General features: G+C 37.0%; 1 pseudogene; it reads left to right on the plus strand.

Moving 5' to 3' along the window:
• The window catches only part of LOC133775066 (polyribonucleotide nucleotidyltransferase 1, mitochondrial-like), a 144,022-nt pseudogene that overhangs the window by 63,794 nt on the left and 57,721 nt on the right, over window positions 1-22,507 (plus strand).

A 22,507-nucleotide genomic window follows, 5' to 3' on the forward strand; every position in this document is an offset into this window, starting at 1 on the left:
GATGCACTGAAGAAGGAATGTATGTACTTCTGGCTGTTTCCTGAGGTCACCCCCATTAACAGTGATTTTATCTATGACAACACTGTTTCTGAAACCAGTGCATTACTGCCATGATAGCAGTCAAGCTGCTACAAAAATACCTGTTTTTTATTGAAAAATCGTTTATATTCTACACACTGTGCCAATTATTTTATGTGCTTCCTGACATTTAATTATTTTAATGATTTTATGAGATAAGCTTTTTGCTTCATATTATAAATGAGGATGTTAAGCCTTAGAGCAATTGAATAACTTTCCCAAGGTCACATGAATATTAGGTTGAGAAATATGACATTCCACAGTTTTTAAAAAAGTTTATTTTTAAATTTCATTTGAAAGGCAGGAACAGAGATCTCTAGTCCATTGGTTCAATTCCCAAATGCCTGAAACAGCCAGAAGCAAAAGCTGATAACTGAATCCAGGTCTTCCACAGGATAGCAGGGAGGGACCCAAGTATTTGGACCATAATTGCTGGCTGAAAAGATTTCTGAAGATTTATGCCGCTGCAAGAACTAAATGGTTTTGATTTAACAATGCAGACATTTACATTAAAATAGGGTCATCTAAAAGAATAACTTTTAAAGAAACTCATAAAGCATTTCTTTTTTCTAAAAGATTGAATTGGCTTACCGTCCATGTATTTTTCTATTATCTAATATTTTAGAATTTTTAAGATTGATTTTGTTTATTTAAAAGGCAAAGAGATCTTCCACCTGCTGAGTCACATGGAATACATATTGAATACAAGCATGTTGTATATCTAAATGTAACTACCTGATGCTACCTGATAATAAGAATACTCATTAATACCACTAAAAACTGGAGAGTCTCATAAGGAAAGAAAGCAACTTATAATGTGATTCGGAACTCATTAAAAAAATTGCCACATAAGTCTTTCTGTACAATTTAGAGTATTCCAAAGAATTGCAAGAAACAGCTCACATCCATATGTACATAAGAAATGTTATAATTGATTTAATTATCTCCATTTTCTTAGCAAATAGAGCAAAGACATCAATGGTTTTAATACATTTCTTTGTTTTGTTTTGTTTTTTTTTTTTTGTTTTGTTTTTTGTTTTTTGACAGGCAGAGTGGACAGTGAGAGAGAGACAGAGAGAAAGGTCTTCCTTTTTGCCGTTGGTTCACCCTCCAATGGCCGCCGCGGTAGGCGCGCTGCGGCCAGTGCACCGCGCTGATCCGATGGCAGGAGCCAGGTGCTTATTCTGGTCTCCCATGGGGTGCAGGGCCCAAGCACTTGGGCCATCCTCCACTGCACTCCCTGGCCACAGCAGAGAGCTGGCCTGGAAGAGGGGCAACCGGGACAGGATCGGTGCCCCGACCGGGACTAGAACCCGGTGTGCCGGCGCCGCAAGGCGGAGGATTAGCCTAGTGAGCCTCGGTGCCGGCCGGTTTTAATACATTTCTAGTAATGTTTATCCTATGGTTGCTCATAATAATTGCAAGGTGCAGGGTGGACATGGGGAAAAAGTGTTGCTGACTATTTTCTGAGATTAAAATTTTGAACTGCTTTAGAAATAATTTATCTTTTCTGTCTAAGAGGTGTTAACTCTTAGAGAAGGATCTACTGATCCTAGTACCCCTGAGAATCCAGTGATATACCAAACCTTATTTCCTATTTATAAAGTAGGCTTATATTTTCATCTCAAAGCTTTAAATACGAATACAGAGTAATTTCCCTTCAGATCGAATAAAATGTAAAATTTGAATGCTTAATTACTACCTCACTGAATCCTAAATAACTTCTATGCGGAAGTCCAATTTGGGCTGAAATGTTATAATTACAGATATGCAAATCTAAATTCAATTTGAAAATTAGATCACAGAAAAGGTAATAAATTACTTCCAAAATCTGAGGAGAAATGTATTTTCAAAGTGTTTACCTCCCTAATATATGCCCTCCATACTAACTGTGTTTCAAGTTCCATTTTTTGCTATTATACCAACTTCAAGTCTGAGCCATTTTATAAAGATACATCTTATTCTCTATTTGATCATTAAAACAAGGCTTTAAAGCATAAGTGGTTGGAATACTACATAATAATGTATCTGACACTTTAAGCCAAAGCTGATAGAATAAAATTTAATCCTATATCATACCAACACCTTCAGTTCTCTCTCTACTCAATTGACTGCATCCTAAATGTGCTAAATCAGAGCTAACTTTTAGAAATTGCTCATCTCTATGTAGACTAGTTTAATAAATTCAAATGAACTTGTTTCAGAAGTAAAAATAATTACCACCAAAAAGTAAGAAGGGAGAAAAATGAAGCACTCTCAAAACTTTTTTCCATTGTATCCATTTGGGGTGTATACCAAAAGATGGAAAATCCTCTCTCTCTCTCTCTCTAATTCTTCCAAATAAGTAAATCTTTTAAATATATATATATATATGTGTGTGTGTGTGTGTGTGTATTGTATATGTGCATATATAGATAGATACACAAAAGTGGGAAGAAAAATAAGTAATAATATAGATAGAAATTCATGATACAGAAAACAAAATCAACAGATTCTTCACTGAAGAGTTGCTATACTTGTGAAGAAAATACCATGTTTGGGATCTGAAGAAAATTTTAAAAGGAAATAATAATGTATAACCCTGTGTCTGGATTATTCCCTCACACATCCATGTCCATCTGGTAATGTTCATCTTCAGAGAGAGAAGTTATTAATATCTTTTCCATGAAGCTTCTCTAAGCTTTTCAGGGACCTAATTAGTATTTATGCCACCTCTTTATCTTAGGAAATCTTTAAATATCATGTTTGGAAAGCTGTGTTATACTTGTTTGTTCTCATGTGTACAATATCTCCCAGGGTAGCACTCTATAAAGTAATATTGTTTTTCCCAATGTCTAAGGAAGTGCTTGACTTTCAATTCATATTTGAAGACACAAATCAATAAATAAAGTGAGGATTGAGGACTTAGAGGAAGAAATGCAATGTGACCATGATACTTTATTTCTTCAATCTAAAACTACAATTCCTTCAAACATTAATCATAAGACACAATTTAGTAAGAGTGCCAATTGTTAAATCAACAACGGGAGTCACTGGGTACATGCTCCCCACGTAGGATCTCTGTCCTTAATGTGTTTTACTATGAAACGTAAAAACACTACTAGTCGAACAATACCCTATACCTTGTGCGGTTGTGTGAATGCAGCCTGTTGAAATCCTTGCTTAGTATATACTAAGTTGATCTTCAGTATATGAAGGTAATTGAAAATGAAACTCGATAAAGGGCGGGATGGGAGAGGGTGAGGGGAGGGCCATGGGAGGGAGGGAGGTTGGGGGGGGAAGCCACAACAATACAAAAATTGCACTTTGTAAATTCATATTTACGAAATAAAAAATAATAAAAAAAAGACACAATTTAGAGCTCCGCAGACTTCTGGCTAAGATCAAGTAAAGACACAATTCATAGAGGCTTAAGTATTTTAGTCTTCTGCCTTTGAAGACACATATTTTTGGTTTATATTGTTAATTTTAAAACTACCGCCAAAATGGAGAGTTTTAAAAACAATATTTCATTCTCTTTCAAAGTTTTTGTTAGAAATTTGGAAAAGTGTTCTCTGAGTTGTTCTTCCCTCCTCTCCTTATATCTCCTCTTCCCTTCTGTTCCCTTGCTTTTCCTTCCCCCTCTTCCTGCCTGCCAGGTTTTCTTCCTATCCTCTACATGGTCTCCTGTCGCTAATCCTTGTGGCCTGGCAGCATAGGGGCCCCAGGGCACAGAGAATGCCTACAGATTAGTAGGGACTGCAGTATGAATTTTTCAGGGAAATTGTCTTTCCTTTTCTGTTCTACCCTCAGAAAACATGTACTGTCACTTCCACCACAACGTGTCATTCTGTTAGAGTCCAAGCTTTACCTGTATTCAAAGGGAGGGCCATTAGACTCTATAGCTTAATAAGGATATTACAATGTTCTGGGACATATAGGGAAGGAGATACTGCAGCAGTTATCTCTACAGTACACAGCCTGCCACATAAGCTGTCTTCTAGCCACAGTACCTATCTCTCTCACACACAAAATCCAGTCAACCCATCCTAACACCACAAATTCGTATTTCATTTTGCTCAAGCTTGTAGAAAATCTTGTCATCTAAATTATACAATACACATGAAGCTGTTTAGGTGAAGTTCTTTGGGTACAACTCCTTGAGTATCATTATTCTCAACCCAAGAACCAGTAAACTGAAAAAGAAGTTTTTGCCTTTCTGCACAAACTCAGCACACAATAGCGGGACTGGACTGGGATAACCACAATAGACAAGTCCATTTAAAATGAGGCAGATCCAGAGTAATATGTGAGAAACAATTTTAAAATCCAGCCAGACCCATCTTGCCTGTTCTTTGACTGGAGTTCATTCTTAATCTCTAACAATTATTCTCCATGGGTGCCAACTCAATTTTATGAATCATTCTTTTCTATGTAAAGGGGCAACTGAGTAGACTTCTGCTTCCTGCCAATAAACAGGTGTTCAAAGGCCTTTTTCAGTTCAAGCCTGACATGCTACCATCAGAATTCTCTTAAAAACTTTGTTGATTTTCAATAAATTGCATGGGGTTCCCTCTATTATATACAAGCACAGTCTCCTAGCTGAAACCTTAAGATTCTTAGAAGTACTGTTATTTATGAAAGGCATAGTATTGGAAAGGCATACCTTTAGGATCCTTAGAGATAACTTTAGTCTGTATGTAAGCTTTTAGAAGACACCACCATAGATATTTTTTGAGATATTAACAAAAAATCCCAAATTTAAGCCGTCTTTTGTTCCAGGCCCCTTTCTTAGCTTAAGGATATTTTGCTGCCAAAAATAAAGAGAGAGGAGGGAGGAGTGGAGGGAGGGAGAGGGAGAGAGAGAGAGATTGTTCTTCACCTTAACACTTCCTCCAAATTCTATTTAAAAAATGAGTCTCCTTTCTCTTGAGACACCCAAAACATTGCCTGGAAATCTAAGCTGTATTGCCAAATTTAGGTTGCTTTCTTCCTATTCATATTACTACAAGTAACAGTTCTGCCAACTTTTCACCCCTCTCGGAGGCCCTCAGGTATATACTAACATTCCTGTGGAGTACTTTCTAATTTTTGCTACAACTCTCTTCAAGATCTAGCTTCCATGGGGCAAGTGGGCATTTGGTGCAGTGGTTTATACAACAACTGGGACACCTGCATCCCATATCAGAGTGCCTGGATTTGAGTCCATGCTCCAGTACTGATTCCAGCACCTCCCACAGGGGAGACCCTGATTGAGTCTCAGGCTCTTAGCTTCAGTCTGGCCCAGCCTCAGCTAAGGTGCACATTTGAGGAATGAACCAGCAGTTGGAAGATGTCCTTCTTTCTCTGTCTCTTTCTATCTGTTCTTGGCTCAGTGTCTAGATATCAAATTAAGTCCCAGGTAGAGAATATAGAAGCAATCAGTTATCATCTCTTGGGAGTTCTGTGGGTTAAGAATTTGGTAATGGCTCATTTGTGAGGTTCCCATTCAGGGTTTTTCATTAGAGAGACAATATGGTTGTAGTTTTTACACTCTTTATATACTCTCAAGGCTTCGCCATACAGGCTATTAACATGGTATGAGCTAGCGGGAGCTTCCGCACATCAAGGTAGCCTTAGGTCATTAGTACTGGTTATGTTGATGGCTCAGGATTCCCCTGATCTTCCAGCAAGCAAGTCAAACGTTGTATTACCTTTTCTGGCAGTCATTAAGTCAGGCAGCAGCACATCTGCCATATGCTATTGGTAACAAATGAGACAAATCTTCCTCATTTTAGGGAAAAGAGAATCAGCCTCCACCTCTTGATAGAGGAGTATAAATATTCTTTTTTTTTTTTTTTTGACAGGCAGAGTGGATAGTGAGAGAGACACACAGAGAGAAAGGTCTTCCTTTTTGCCGTTGGTTCACCCTCCAATGGCCGCCGTGGTAGGCGCCCTGCGGCCGGCGCACCGCGCTGTTCTGATGGCAGGAGCCAGGTGCTTCTCCTGGTCTCCCATGCGGGTGCAGGGCCCAAGGACTTGGGCCATCCTCCACTGCACTCCTGGCCACAGCAGAGAGCTGGCCTGGAAGAGGGGCAACCGGGATAGAATCTGGCGCCCCAACCGGGACTAGAACCTGGTGTGCCGGCGCCGCAAGGTGGAGGATTAGCCTGTTAAGCCACGGCACCGGCCTTAAATATTCTTGAATAAGGATAAGGAAACTACGACATATAAGCCAAATCCAGCCTGCCATCTAGTATTGTAAATAATGTTTTATTGGATCACAAAGCCTCACCCATACATTTACGTTTTCTTTATGGCTGCTATTGTACTAAGCAACAATGTTGAGCAGTTGGAACAGGCACCGCGTGACCCACAAAGTTTACATATTTACTAGCTGCCCTTTACAGGAAACGTCTGGCGACTCCTATTTTATAAAAAATAAGTGTTTTAGCCACTTTTGAAAAGCAAAGTGTACAACAAACACATTAATTGCTTACATTTCATGGAAAGGCTTCAAGGATTTAGTGACCAAAGCTATGAAATTCATGATTGAGAAAATATAAATTGAAATGTGTCTTTGAAAAAGTGTTATTCATTAATAAAATTCATAGTAAAACTTTCAGTGTTCAAGGCTTTGGAAGAAAGAAAGACAAAATGAGTCTAAAGAAGCATATAAAACAAAACCACAACACAAGTAGAATAAATTAAGGGCTAGAAATAAAATAAAATATCATACAATAAATATTAATGGCTTCAACTTCCTAGTTTACTATAAACTTCAACTAGAGTTTTCAAAAAGATATCTAGACATATATTATAAAAATACACTTTAAACAAGCACACAGATGTATTAAAATAAGAAGATGGTATCTACAAGTAATTAACAATACAAGTCTTTGAAGTTAGACAATTATTTGAATTCTGACATTACCAAATATATGATTTTGCTACCATTAGAATGAAATAAAATAATGTATTTAAAATTTTTAGCTTTGTATCTCTATTTTTCTTTTTTTAAAAGATTTATTTATTTTTACTTGAAAGTGAGAGTTACGCAGAGAGAGAGGGAGAAAGAGAGAGAGAGAGAGAGAGGTCTTCCATCCACTGGTTCACTCCCCAATTGGCCGCAATGGCCGGAGCTGTGCCGATCCAAAGCCAGGAACCAGGAGTTTCCTCTGGGTCTCCCATGTGAGTGTGGGGGCCCAAGGACTTGGGCCATCTTCTACTGCTTTCCCAGGAGATAGCAAAGAGCTGGATCAGAAGTGGAGCAGCCGGGACTAGAACGGGTGCCCTATGGGATGCCGGCACTGCAGATGGCAGCCTTACCAGCCACACCACAGCACCGGCCCCTATTTATTTTTCTAAAAAGGAATGAGGATGGATTAAATCCTGCCCCTGAATGAATAATTATGAGTGATCATATTCTTTTTATTTTTTGTTTTTTCACTTATTTTCATTTTATTTGAAAAGCAGAGAGACAAAGGCAGAAAAGGAGAGACAGACAGATATCTTCTATTCACTGGTTAACTCCCCAAATGCCCAAAACAGCCAGGACTGAGCCAGGCCAAAGGCAGGAACCCCAAACTCAATCCAAGTCATCCACATCTGTGGCAGGAACCCAGCTAATTCTGCCATCACCTGCTGCCTCCTGAGTACCCATTAGCAGGAAACTGGATCGGTGTGGAGCTGAGACTCCAACCTAAGCACGTCTACATCGCATGTGAGCATGCTAAGTGGTGTCTTAACCACTGCACCAAATGCCTGCCCCTTTACTTTTATTATTAAATATTCCATAAATAAAATTTATATATTATTTACCAAAAAAGATAAAAGTATGTTATATTTTTACTTTAACATATTGATTGTACTTGCAAAATTCTGTTGTAATTGCAATATTCTGAAAAGCAGTTTGGTGATATGCATGAAGGGCCTTAAAATTCACCTTTTACCTGATCAAAGGAATATATCATATGGAAAAATCATGTGTGCTCAAATAATTGTATCCAAAGATATTAACCACAGCTTTGTTTATAATGGTGTAGAAATACAAATAAATCTATAACTTTTAAATTATGACCAAATAACAAATAATTAGTAAATAATTTTCCCAAGTATTATTGTATGATATGAGGTTGTATCAGTTAATATCAGCTTCACCCTTGCAGTTTTTCAAGCAACAAAACTTGAACTCACCCTTGATCTGTTATTCCAAATCTAACCCTCCTTTAAAATGTAGTTGATTTGGTCACTTCTTACCACTTCCTCTGTTTCTGCCCTTATCCAAGCTACTGGTCATCCTTTCTGCATTATTGTGGTAGCCTTTCAATTGGTCTTCTTCCTTTTTCTCTTCTCTCCCTGACTCAAAACAGTGATCAGGCACTTATGCAGGGACAGTAACCCATAACTATTAAAGACTAAGGCCAATCATGTTGCTCTGTAGCAAGTCTCCAAGGTCTTCCTCTCTCAGTAAAAGTAAGAGCTGAAGTCCTTATAATGACTTTTGAGACTCTACCCAATATATGCGCACAATTACTCTTCTGATATCATATCAGATCTGCCAGGTGATCCAACCTCTTTGAAAAGAAAAGCCTCACTGCAGATAATTTGGTATATATGAGACCATATTATTCTTGTAAATACTTATTCCTCTCTCATTTTTATACAATAACAATAGAAATACATTGAATTCAATTCCTTTTTTTTCTGTCAATAAAGGGGAAGTGGTAGAGACAAACCCAGAATTATTTATTTTTTATTCAAAATTGTACTTGTAGTTTTATATATTACATCTGAGAGTGCACCTGTATGGGAAGTCACAATAGTCAAAAGTGAATTTTGCAGCCATCCCATGAAGACTTTAGTTGGAAATCAGATAATATTTGTAGGATTATATCACTTCTCAATTTACGAAAACTCTGCAACTTAGTGTTATGATTGTAAAATATCAATGATCTATTTTAATATTTTCCCATGCACATAAATATTATGTTCTATAAATTTCTTGCCATTCACCTCTGCTGTCAAACTAAACACTGCATGTAGAATTAAGCAGCAAACAGAAAGATATAATATCTTGGTGAAATATACTTGTGAGAGATAATTGAAGTAAAGATGATGAGGAACACCTGGCATGACACCAGGGTAATATGGGACATATGGTTTCTACCAGTATGCTTTCACAATGTACTAAACTTGGTACAGATTGAGGATCCTTGTCTAAAATACTTGGGGCCAGAAGTGTTTCACATCTTAGACTTTTTGAAATGTTTTACTATTTGCTTATATGTAATAAAACATCTTGGGGATGGAACCAAGTCTAAACAGAAGATTCATTTATACCTTGTACACATAGCTGGAAGGTAATTTTATACAATAATTTAGCTTTGTTCATGAAATGGACTTTCATGGTGTGGGATTTTCCAAATCGATTATCATGTCATTTCTCAAAAAGTTTCAGATTTTCAAGCACATCAGATTTCAGATTCTTAGATCAGAGCTGCTTAACCTAGCTTAAATAGAGAAAGAGAGGCACAAATATCACCTCCTTATCCAAACAACTTGGCTTATTATTTTGCCTAATAGTTTCTTAAATAATCACATCAAATAACAACATATCAATATGTTCTCTAAATCAGGCAAATTTCAATGATTTGAGTTCTGCTACTAATAGGTATAGTAAAAACACCTAGGAAAGATTTACTTGATGGACAGAAAAGAAATTATCAAGAAGACCTTTGGAGGCTGGCATTGTGGAGTAGTGGGTAAAGACGCTGTCTGCAATGCCAGTGTCCCATATGGGCGTTGGTTCCAGAGCCAGCTGCTGCACTTCCAATCCAGATCCTTGCTAATGCTCCTAGGAAATCAGCAGAGGACAGCCCACATACTTGGGCCCTTGCACCCATATGGGAGACCTGGATGAAGCTCCCAGCTCCTGGCTTTGGTGTAGTCCAGCTCTAGTCATTGCAGCTATTTGGGAAAAGACCACAGGATGGTCGATGTCTCTCTCTCTCTCTCTCTTTCTGTCTATCTCTCTCTCTTTATCTTACTCTCTCTGCAACTCTGCCTTTGAAATAAACAAAATGAATCTTTAAAAAAAAGACCTTTGTTAGAAGGATCTCAGATATTTTTAACTCTGTGTCAGAATGTAGCCTCCATTTGCTATGTTGGGTTTTTTTTTTTTTTTTTAAGATTGATTTTATTTATTTGAAAGACAGAGTGACAGAGAGAGGCAGAGACAGAGAGAGGTCTTCCATCCTCTGGCTCACTCCCCAATTGGCTGCAACTGTCGGAGCTGTGCCAATCCGAAGCCAGGAGCCAGGATCTTCCTCCAGGTCTCCCACGTGAGTGCAGTGACCCAAGGACTTGGGCCATCTCCTAGTGCTATCCCAGGCCATAGCAGAGAGCTGGATTGGAAGAGGAGCAGCCGGGACTAGAACCGGCACCCATATGGGATGCCGGTGCTTCAGGCCAGGGTATTAACCTGCTGCGCCACAGCACCAGCCTCCATTTATTATGTTTTAAAGCTCCTCGAGGGGTGGGCATTTGGCCTAGTGATTAAGACACACATGTCACACATCAGAATGCCTGAATTTAAATCCTGAGTCTAGATCCCAATTCCAGCTTCCTGCTAGTGCAAACTCTGGGAGCGAACAGGGGATGGCTGAAGCACTTGGGTCCCTGCCACCCACATAGGAGAGCTGGATTGATTTCCAGGCTTTCTGCTTCTGGCCAGCCCAGTCTCGACCAATGTGGGCATTTGGTGAGTAGACCCATGGATGGGTGCTCTCTGTATGTCAATCTCCCTATGTGTTTTTCTGATTCTTGAACAAAGAAAGAAAGAAAGAAAAGGAAGAAAGGAAGAAAGAAAGAAAGAAAGGAAGGAAGAAAAAGAGAAAGTAATTCTGAGGTCCACTGAACACTGGAAAATTTTCCCAGTGGATCAGTCCCTTTGCAGAACCAGGTGTTTCTGTAATTGTGACACTGTGAAAACCATTCATAGTGCTCTAAGGTCTTTTAAACTCTCCTTCCACCTGTGCTGTTTGGTCAAGTCCTGAAAAGCTTATGCTTTTGAGGGATCTACTTGTTTATGTAGGTGCATTTCTTTGTTTCTGAATTTATTTTGCTACATTTTAAAGAGGAAAATTTATAGAAAAAGATTTAACAAGCTGGTGTTTGGAGTCACTCACATTTCCACCAGGTGCACGCCTAATATGCAGGTGTAAACCAATGAACAGGTAAGCAAGCATGATGTGAGCAGCAGTCCCTGAAGGATTAATTGTGTATGTCCATAATGAATGTATCCCAAAGTGCATTTTAAACATCTGCTATAAATTGGGGCATTTTCCTCCTTTCTCCCTACCAACTCTTTCCAGTTTCCTTATGTCATTTATATACACATAGTAAGTACAACCTGTATTTGGATAGCATAGAAATGAAGGTCTCTTTCCTTATTATAAAACTTCATTTATAGGATTTTTAAAATTTAGGTAACAAACACATTTTTACTCTTCTAAATAAACAATTTTTTATATTTGAGAATATAAAGTACTATATTGATGATATATTTTAATTTAATTCTTTTTTTGTCTCACATTTGATAGTAGTATAATCACTTCACCCAGTTCTGTGCCTCAAATGTTGATTCAAATGAGATAATTTTTCATCTGTATTACTGTTCATTTATTCTAAAAAATTGAAAGAAATTGACCATTAAAATTCAAATTCTAATCAACATACAAATTTTCTTGTAATTCATTCAAAGTAATATATATAATTTTATTATCTGCATTTCATATTGTGGAACATATTGGCTATTTCCTTTTCCATATAATATATAATAAACTAACAATTCAGTTAATATTGAATAGTCAAATCAATCACAATTTTTGATGTTTACTTTTAATTATATTTTTATTTTTATAATAGTGTGTTCTAGATTTGGTTTTAATATTTTTAAATGGGATACTCACAACTAAGCTAAAATGAATAATTAGAAAATAAAATTGGAAAAAGTATAATCTTTGGGTGAAATTAAATACAGTACTATATCTAAATACAAACTTTATTCATATTTGAAGTAGGAAAAAAATAAAGTTCCATGTTAACACATGATTCTTTTTTAAAAAAAAAATGGGTTCAGTGCTGTGGCACAGAGGGCTAAAGCCCTGGTCTGCGTTGCCGGCGTCCCATAGCCAATTTGAGTTCTGGCTGCCCCACTTCCAATCCAGCTCCTTGCTAATGTACCTGGGAAAGCAGTGAGGTTGGTCCAAGTCCTCGGGCCCCTGCACCCATATGGCAGACCCGGAAGAAGCTCCTGGCTCCAGATTAGCTGAGCTCTGGACATTGATGCCATTTTGTGAGTGAAACAGCAGATAGAAGAGCTCTCTCTCTCTCTCTCTCCCGGATCTGCCCTGGTTGCCCCTCTTCCAGGCCAGCTCTCTGCTGTGGCCCCGGAAGGCAGTGGAGGATGGCCCAAGTGCTTGGGCCCCTGCACCCACATAGGAGACCAGGAGGAAGCCCCTGGCTCCTGGCTTTGGATCGGCGGAGCACAATGGCCACAGCGCACCAGCTGTAGCGGCCATTTGTGGGATGAAACAACAGAATAAGAAGACATTTCTCTATTACGTACTGAAAGGCCCTATCTCCAAATGTTGCCACATTGGTTGTTAGGGCTTCAAGATATGAATACAAGGATGGGAAGATACAATTCAGTTCATAGCACAGAAAGAACACAAGATCTGTACTTGGAAGAGAGTGAGTTCTGTCAGTTTACAGATACTGAAGCATATTATGTAATTAATCATCTTTTCTTGTATAAAATATTAATAGCTAATTTATAAATTATTTATAAAAATTATGATGGTTATATTTAATCCAAACTTCAAATTACTTATTTTAAAGCATTTTATTGATAGGGAGGAAACAGAAAATGAGGATCATTTCTCAAAAAACTAAAGTGACTACAGGATGCCATTAGGACTTTAAAATGTAAATCAGAACTTGTAGATTGGCAGCACGGGGGCCAGAAACAGCTTGCACAGCTACACAGTGATTAAATTTTTTTATAGTAGTTACCAACCGTTAAAAGCTGAATTCACATACAAATGTGGATTTCCAACTTGTCTTCTTTCTAAGCACGGTAGTAATACATTGGCCCTGAGTAGCAAAGCTGTCACCAAGGGTATGGTTTTCCAGTAAGCTACAACCCTGTTTTGTAAACTGTAGGTTGTTGGATAAAGAAACCACTTTTAAAAGCATAAGTCTCCATAGTTTATTCATAAGAAGAGAGGAATGAATAAGAGAAGTCATATGTTATATAAAGGAACAGAATGAAAATAAAAACATCCTCCCAATTACAACTCACATAAATGGGAGGCTCCCTGGGTGTACTTGTATATATTTTGATTCTCACTATAAAAATAAACCACGCAAACTGCACAAGCACACTCACGGCAAACATCCATACAATCCACACTGGTATGTTTGAAACCTGTGTGTTAGAATTCACATTCTTCTAGCAGTTTCTTCAGCTGTTTTTTTTTAATTGAAACATTAACTCTGCTTTGTGGACAGTGGTACCACTGAAATCCCCTTCATTCACTTGGAAATTAAGATGAATGCTTGGGAGAAAATAAGGCTGACTCTGATGCACTGCACAGAAATAATCAGCATGAGGCACGCAACCTGAACATTAGAGGCTGAATGGCTGGTTTGGAGGGAACGGAGAACAGAGCTCCCTGGCTTCCCTGCACTGACTCATAGCTTTTAAACAAGGCCTTGAGTCAGAGCTATCAGGCCAGGGCTGCTGTTTCCCTGGCTCGTGATAAGCCTGTCTCTTTTTATCCAAAGGTTGGGCCTGTGATTTAACATAGCAATGACAGCGATAGTTATCCCAAAAAACATCCTTAAAGTCTTTTCTAATACAAATCACTTATTCTTTGTGAAAGATGAATGAGTCATACAAGGAGCAGACTGCCCATTAGTGGTACATTGTTAATTTGCTCTTTAATTAGCTTAGTGGCATATAATTATTTGAGGTCAAATAATAATTAAATTTTTGTACACTCCCTTTTTTTTTCCTTGTAAATTACCACTGGACCACCCTCCATGATAAAGGATCTCTAAATAACACACAGGATGCTTTCTTTGTAACACAAGGAAGTGTGTGATTTTACCCTACAAAAGTTCCATTTAAAAAAAATTCTTCATAAAAAGAATCATTTTATCATCACTGTTTAGAACTTGCCTTTTAAGAACAAAAATCATCAAATAAAAATATAATAAACTTTATTCATTTAATTAAATTGTCTAATGAAAACATAAAATACATCATTTTCATTTTCAGTAAAAATCACAGATATTAATTAGACTTATAAATATTTAAATTAATTTCCCTGAAGAGATTCTAGCAAAAAAACTTAAGTATTGCACATAAGTAGTCTTCCACAATTATCTTAAATTAAATAAATCACAGAAATTATCCTATTTCTTTTTTCAAGACTCAAACGCTTATTTATGATGATTTTGCTAAAATTTCATAAAGTTCTGCCTAAAAATTAAAACATAGATATTTATTGCCTCATTTTGACTTGGGGATTACAGAAAAAAACTGTATTTTTAATAATAAAATTGAATTCTGTTAAAAGAAAATGTGATTTTGGAAATTTAATAAGAAAAACAAAATTAATATGTCATAAGTAGTGAGTGACTGAGAAAGGAGATCTTTGGATTTAAAAAATATATTTTCTTAAGTGTTTTCAGCTTCTCACCCATAAAATCATATTCTTGAAATTAGAAACTAGGTTCCTATCATGTTATACTTAATCAGTAGCTCTGGGCTAATTGAATAAATTTGGGTATGTATCATAATTGTTTCTAAAAAGAAAACACCTCACTAAAACTAATTTGATTATATCAAATTTATAGGATTTCAACAGGTACTTTCTAAAGTTTACCATATTGTGATGAACCCTTCATAGATTTTGTTGGTTGAATAGAGGGCAAGGGTCTCATTAGGAACCATTGCAAAAAAGAATATAATGCAGCAATAAAGAACATAGTACAACCATATCTAGTCATTAAAGTAATTCTTGCGGGACGTTTACCAGCCTAGTGCTTTGAGAGAATTTTTTATTAGTGTAGACTCCTTTGCACAGAATTGGCATGAATTAATGAGACTTCTCAATAAGTATACACACACTTACATTTCCACACATAATTATCTACATGTGGAATTTGCCCATTACTGGGAGGTTGGCAAAATGCAAAATAACACTGCTAACCCTGTTCAAGTTGAGGCCAATCTAAACCATCATGAATATTAACTTTGACAAAATAAACTAACCCTTGCCCAAGTAGAAGTTAATTTTGCTGTTTTCCCTGCCTTCATGTAATCAGAGCAAAATTCTCAGAGCTTAGCAGATTTCTTCTTTAGCCTGTTCGTCATAAATCAGAGATAACTGTTACACCTTTTAGAACTGTAATTGACGTTTTGAATGATTTTCAATTACTCTAAATTGATTTTACTTTAAGGCAAAGTTATTTTAGCAATTTGTCCATGGGAAAATTATGATCTTGTTAGGCCTTCACAAATAGAAATATCTGTTATTCATGCATGCACTATTCTTTTTACCTAAATCAAAATTGCAGAATTTTGTCAACTCATACTTGCAATCAATCTTTTAAATGTTTATTATAGCTCGGTATGTCCTCTTTCAGCTATATGCAGTGCCGTCAATTGCTTTTCACCTCATGGAGCACATAGAAAAAGACAATAGATCTATGGCATACTGGGATAAACATCACGCCTCCATGAAGGATGCAAGTCCAGGGATGGCCTTGATGGCAACTGTAATACAGCTTCTCATAAACTGGCACGTGTGCAATGTCTGTGAAAGTGATGAGTCTCCAATAGCTAAGAGCCAGAAATTTTCTCTAGGATTCTATATAGAGATCAGGACTGGAGTTCTACTCCCAGTCCTGCTACTCACTTGTAAGTCAACTGACCTCTTAACAGTCAAACAATTATTACATGTTTACTGTGTATTAGGCATCGTGCCATATTCAAAGGACCTAAGAAAATAGCATACATGCTTGTAGAATGCAACCTGTTATTCAATGTTGAAGCATCTTCTGACCAATGAAAAAGAAGCAAGTAGAGTCACTCTACAATGTAAGTGGATGTAGAAGAGGTTTCCACAATGCTTGGAAAGACCTGGGGAAGCATAACCAAGATGACACCAGGATGAGCTTCCAGGGTGCAAAAGGAATTCATTTAGGTATGTGTGCCTAGAACATGAGCTCAGGGAAAGGTTAAAGGCTCAAGAAGAGAAAAAGTCATCATGGAAAGTAGATAATGGCTATATTGTTAATTTTCTACTATGTTTCTGTGGGGCTTCTCTATTATTAATATAGAAACAGAAAGTGAGAGGAAAAAATAAGAAAGGAAGAGAAGGGAAAAATTTTCTTGTGTTATATCAAGGCATAAGGTATTCCCACCCCAAATGCATGACCTAAATTCTTAGAACTGTTCAGTAGCTTCCCAAACGTCTTTAATAAATCAGTGCAGATTATTTACCTAGAAACCCATGATCTTGTCCTTTCCTTCACCTCTAACTTTATCTCATGCCTTTCTCTCCTTGTTGGCTTGACTGGAATTGCACTAACCTCTTCTGTCCTTCAAACTTCTTCCTGCCAAGGGCTTCAAATTGCCAGATTCCTCTACTTGGGACTCTTTTTTCCCAAACCCCAGGAGACTGCTCCCTCCTTGTTATTCTAGTTATGTTTTTAATTTTTTTTTATTTGACAGATAGAGTTAGACAGTGAGAAAGAGACAGAGAGAAAGGTCTTCCTTCTGTTGGTTCACACACACCCTCCCCCTCCAATGGCCGCTAAGGCGGGCGCTGACACTGCGCTAATGTGAAGCCAGGAGCCAGGTGCTTCCTCCTGGTCTTCCACGCGGGTGCAGGGGCCCAATCACCTGGGCCATCCTCCACTGCCTTCTGGGGCCACAGCAGAGAGCTGGACTGGAAGAGCAGCAGCCAGGACTAGAACCTGGTGCCCATATGGGATGCCGGCGTCGCAGGCGGAGGATTAACCAAGTGAGCCATGGTGCTGGCCCCTTCTAGTTATGTTTTAAGTCACCTCCCTTAACTGGTCATCCCAAGGTAATAGGATCCCTATTCCTAGACAGACCTGCAATGCACCTTTTGCTGTCTTACATTTTTGTTCTCATCTATTTGTTTGTTGGAAATGTTCCTCTCTTGCAGTTAATACAAATTTTAAAAGGTACATGAGTCATTTTAAAAGGTAAAATATTATTACTTTGTTGATGGAACAGCATTAAATCAACTAATCTTAATAACAATGAATGCTAATATTAACAGCAATTTTCGTTTGTAGTTTTCGAACAGTTTAACAAAATGGGAAAATAAAGTATTGATAAAAAGCTACAAAATATTTTCAAATCTAGTAGTCAAGTGGAATATGGGTATATAACATGCTGTTCTTAGCTTTGAAAAGCTTGGAACCACTGGATTAAAATGTTTTTAGAAACTAATTCAATGGAAACTGACATCAGTAAAATCAGTGTCTTTTGCCAGATAGTCACACAAACTGATTAGAAAAAGTGTGCATTATTGTCTTTAATCTATAACTGCTCATGAATAGGAATGAGAGAAGGAGCTATACTGAAGATGAAGTTCTTACAAAATATTTATATATATATATATTTTATTTTTATGCATTTTGTGTATTTTATAATATACAAAGTCAAAAGTTTCCTTAAGACTGAAAAATAGCATTGTTCAACACCTCAATCCCTACCAGGCAGCCTCCTTCCTGCTCCCCAAATTTTCTGTGTACCTGGATCTTCACGTTCCTAAATAGCATTAGTATAATTCTATTTCTAGATTTTTGAATTTTAGGTAGGTACCTATTGACTTCCTGCTGGGAAAATGACATTTTTTTCTTTTATGTCCTCCCTGCTTCCACACCCATACAAAAGTACCACTTTCAATGTCACCATTTTCCTGATTTAATTATGTCTTAATCCTTACTTGTATCAGTATTCCTTTTCAAGTTATCCTGAATTTGTAAATATAATTCATGAGCTGAGACACAGTTTAATGAGATTGGTTTTCTTGTACAACTTTGATTCACCTCTGAAGCTAATAACTGTCTCAGCTTATCCATGTGGAAGATCCTAAATGGAGTTACAGACTCCTGTCATTTTCCTGGACCAGCCATGGCTGTTGTGACCATTTGGGGAGTGAACTAGTTTATGGAATATACCTTTTTCTCTCTCTCTCTTTCCCTCTCTCTGTAATGCTGCCTTAAAAATAAATAGATAAGTAAATATTTTAAAAAAATAATTGTCTAGGGGCTGGTGTTGTGGTGAAGCAGGTAAAGCCCCCACCTGAGATGCAAGCATCCTATATAGGCACTGGTTCATGTCCCATCTGCTCCATTACCTATGCAGCTCCCTGGTAAAGCACCTGAGAAAGTAATGGAAGATGGTCCAAATACTTGGGACCCTGCACCCACATGGGAGACCTGGAAGAAGCTCCTGGCTCCTGGCTTCAGTCTGGCAGGCCCTGGCCATTGTGGCCATTTGGGAAGTGAACCAACAGCTAGAAGACTGCTCTCTCTCTCTCTCCCTTCTGTCTCTCTCTAATGCTACCTTTCAAATAAATAAAATAAATCTTAAAAAATTGTCTGAACTTTAGTTATTTTGATTTCCTAGAATCATAAATCTCCCACAACACATTCAAATATATCAGGTGTCTATGTTTTGTCCTCTTGAGCACACCTAGAACCTTCCCTCCTCAAACCCAGGCTTCTTACTGTCTAGACTACATGCATAGCTATTCTTGCCTTATCACCCTTCTTCACTGATCTGAGGTTTTCCTTATGTAGTCCTCCTTCAGTATCTACAGGGGATTGGTTTTAAGACCCCCTGTCTATGCCAAAACCTGTGAATATTCAAATCCCTTATTTAAAATGGCGTATGTTGGGAGTGGGCCTTTGGTGCAGCAGTTAAGACACCACTTGGGTACCTGTATCCCATATTAGGGTGCTATGGGTTTTGTCCTCGCTGCACTTTCAATTACAGCTTCCTGCTGATGAGTACCCTGGGGAAGCATCAGGTGATGGCTCGAGTGCTTAGGTCCCTGCTATCTATGTGGGGGACTCAGATTGAGTTTCAGGCTTTTGGTTGTAGCCTGACCCAGATCTGGCTGTTGTGTCACATGAAGAGTGACCCAGAAGATGGAAATCATCCACCTGTCTGTCTCTGTTTTTTTGTCTTTCAAATAAAATAATAAATAAAGTGGTATATGTAGTATTTCCATATAAACTATACACATCTTCTCATAAACGTTAAATCATCTATAGTTTAATGCATAGTGCTTAATACAATGAATATGCTTTGTAAATAGCTGTTTTATATTCACATATACATTTATTAAGGAATTACGATGAGAAAAAGTCTGTATATGATAATTAGATGCAATTTTTAGAAATCATTTTGATTCACTTTTGGTTTAATCCATGAACATGGAACCTGTAGGTGCAAATGACTGGCCATATAATCCTGTGTTGGATTCCCCATTTCCTGGATACTACTCCTTAACTTCCCTAGATTTCTCAGAAATTATCTAAGAAAGAATATATAAAAGGTTTCTTTTTTAAGTTTTCATGTCTGAAATTACCTCTCCTATTACTTCATAATTGAGTGCTACTTTGAGTGGATATAGAATCCTAGGTTGATGCCATTCTAATACATGATTCTTTGCTACATGTGAGATCTCTCTCTCTCACCCTCTCTCTATTTTCAGGTGTTGTGAAATTTCATAATACTTAATATGGGTCTTTCTTCATCCAGTGTGCTGGGTAATTGTTAAGTTCCTTTCATTTTAGTAATATGTTTAAGCTCTGGAAAATTTTAAAAATGATTTTTTGATAACTTCCTCCCTTCCATACCCTGTGTTCTGTCTTTTTAGAATCCTCTTGGCCAAAATTTTTCACCTCCTGGATGCATGTTTTACCTTTCTCATCGTGCCTATATTTTATTTCTTTACTTTTCAATACTAACGTCTGGAATATTGCTTCAACTATATTTTCATATCCTCATATGAAATTTCCATTTCAGCTGCCATAATTTTTAATTTTCTAAAGCTCTTTTTTTAATCTGACTGTACTTTTTCTTATTATGGTTTAGTGAATGAAATGTTTTTTCTTACCACTTTTAAATATTAATAAGGTTTTGTTTCTTTTTGGGGTTTTCTTCTTGGCATTAACATTGCTTTCAAGTTCCTTTTTCCCTCCAACTTCTTTTTCTGCCTCTGTTTTTGTTTGTGGAAACTTTTGTTAAATGTCTGGATATCTGACTTTCCAAAGAAATGTCTATGGAGTAGTGGACTTTGCTAAAGGTCATCTGGCTATGACCTTTCTTTTAATATCATTAGAACTTTTCTCATGATGAAGTTTAATCCTAGAGAAGGCACCTTCCCAACTTCTCCCTTGAAGGCACCAGTCTAATTTTTATTACCTGAACATGATTAGAAGAAGAAACCTAGATGTCATTATTGAACACAAGAATACTTCAAAAAGCTGATGGAAAAGTGAAACTAAAAGTATGAGTCTATTTTGGTGTGAAAAAAATTATTAACTCCATTCATGATTTTGTCATAACATGTATTTTCCATGTTTTATGGAAAAAATTGTTCCCAAAACTTTTTTGCACAAAAATAAACTTATGTTTTTAACTCATTTTTCCACCAACTTTTTGAAATACCCTCAGATGTACACTTTCATCTAATTCCGTGTTTTCTATCTGATTGTCCCACCTTTACCCGAGCCAGCTATTCCTTCCATCCTGACTCCTCAGTTTTTCCCTCTGCAAAGGGTCAACCTTCAGAATTCTATCAGGGTCGTGGAGTCTATGGGTGTGTGTGTGTGTGTGTGTGTGGCTATTGTGTGCTGCAAGAAGTGTTCTAATTACATCTCAGAGTCTAACAAACCCTGTCCTTTCTATTTCATGCTTATATCATAATACCTGTTCCCACTAATTCCTGAGTCTTAGTAGTGTTCTGTGGTACGAATCAGAAAAATTCCACATTTCCCCAGAGCAAGGCTCAGGTTTCACCTGATTTGTACATTTGGCTTGTTCCTATTTCATTGTCTGTTCAGTGAATGCCTTGTTTTAGACCTTTTCAGTCATTTTAGTAAGTTTTCAGGATTGCTTATCTTCAAAGTGTCGGCATCTTCAGTGGGAAAAATATAGAAGTAAACTAATGTGTAACAACCAGTCAGTTGCAGAATATTTACTTAGTAGTTTATAACTTTAAATTGTCCAGCCCTTGTCTCTTCTGTTGAGAAAAAGTGTTTTTCCCTACATACTATTTGTTGAATTATTTATTTAGTGTAGTGTTAACCTCAAGAGTATTAAGTAAACTGAAAATAGATCTTTGTAAAAATTAAGAGTGGGAATAAGACAGGGAGGAGAAAGAAGGATTGGAGCATGGGTGGTAAGGACTGTAGGGTGGGGAAAATCACTATGTTACTAAATCTGTGTATATGTACTAAATCTGTATATATGAAATACATGCAATTTGTATAAATATATATGTATATGTATATGTATATATAAATATATATAAATATAATATATATATATAATTTAAAAGTTGTCATGATAAGTCTACAAAATATTCATCATTCTCATATTAAAGACCATACCTCAACTTAAAGAGACGCTAATAAACTTATAGTTATATAACCAGGAGGATAAAGAGCCAGGATTTGGAAAGTCTGTGCAATTTTAAAGCTGGTACATCTCCTATTACCCTATTGTTTATGGTCATTGAAAAAAAATTTACAAGAACTTTAATAAATAACTAATCAGAACTGTATCTTTAACTCTGCAAACTCTGCAATAAAAGTCCTGTGCATGAAACAAATATCTTGCCGTAATTGAAAATGAAACTCGATGAAGGGCGGGATGGGAGAGGGGAGGGCCGCGGGAGGGAGGGAGGTTGGGGGGGGGAGCCACAACAATACAAAAGTTGCACTCTGTAAATTCACATTTATTAAATAAAAATAAAAATAAATCTTACCATGTTTTAGATATTATCAATCTTAGATCTACAAATTAAATGTTAGATCTATAAATTAAACTGCATAGGAAAAGTTAGAGATAGAAATAGGAAAGATAGAGAGAAAAAAGTTTGAGATAGAAATGATAATAATATAATATCTGATTTCCAGTGTAGGGAACTATGCCAAATACTTTATAACATTATCACATTTAATCACAAAACAGTACATTTTTAAGATACAGAAATGAGACTTAAAAAGTTTAAATAAATTGACCACTGTCATACAACCATAAAAATCAATCTTTGATTTCCTCATTTTGTTAAGCTATCTATCTGTATTCTAATGCCTCGCATTAAGTTTCCTTACTATC

Source organism: Lepus europaeus, chromosome 16 (assembly GCF_033115175.1).
Source record: "Lepus europaeus isolate LE1 chromosome 16, mLepTim1.pri, whole genome shotgun sequence".
Taxonomy (NCBI): domain Eukaryota; kingdom Metazoa; phylum Chordata; class Mammalia; order Lagomorpha; family Leporidae; genus Lepus; species Lepus europaeus.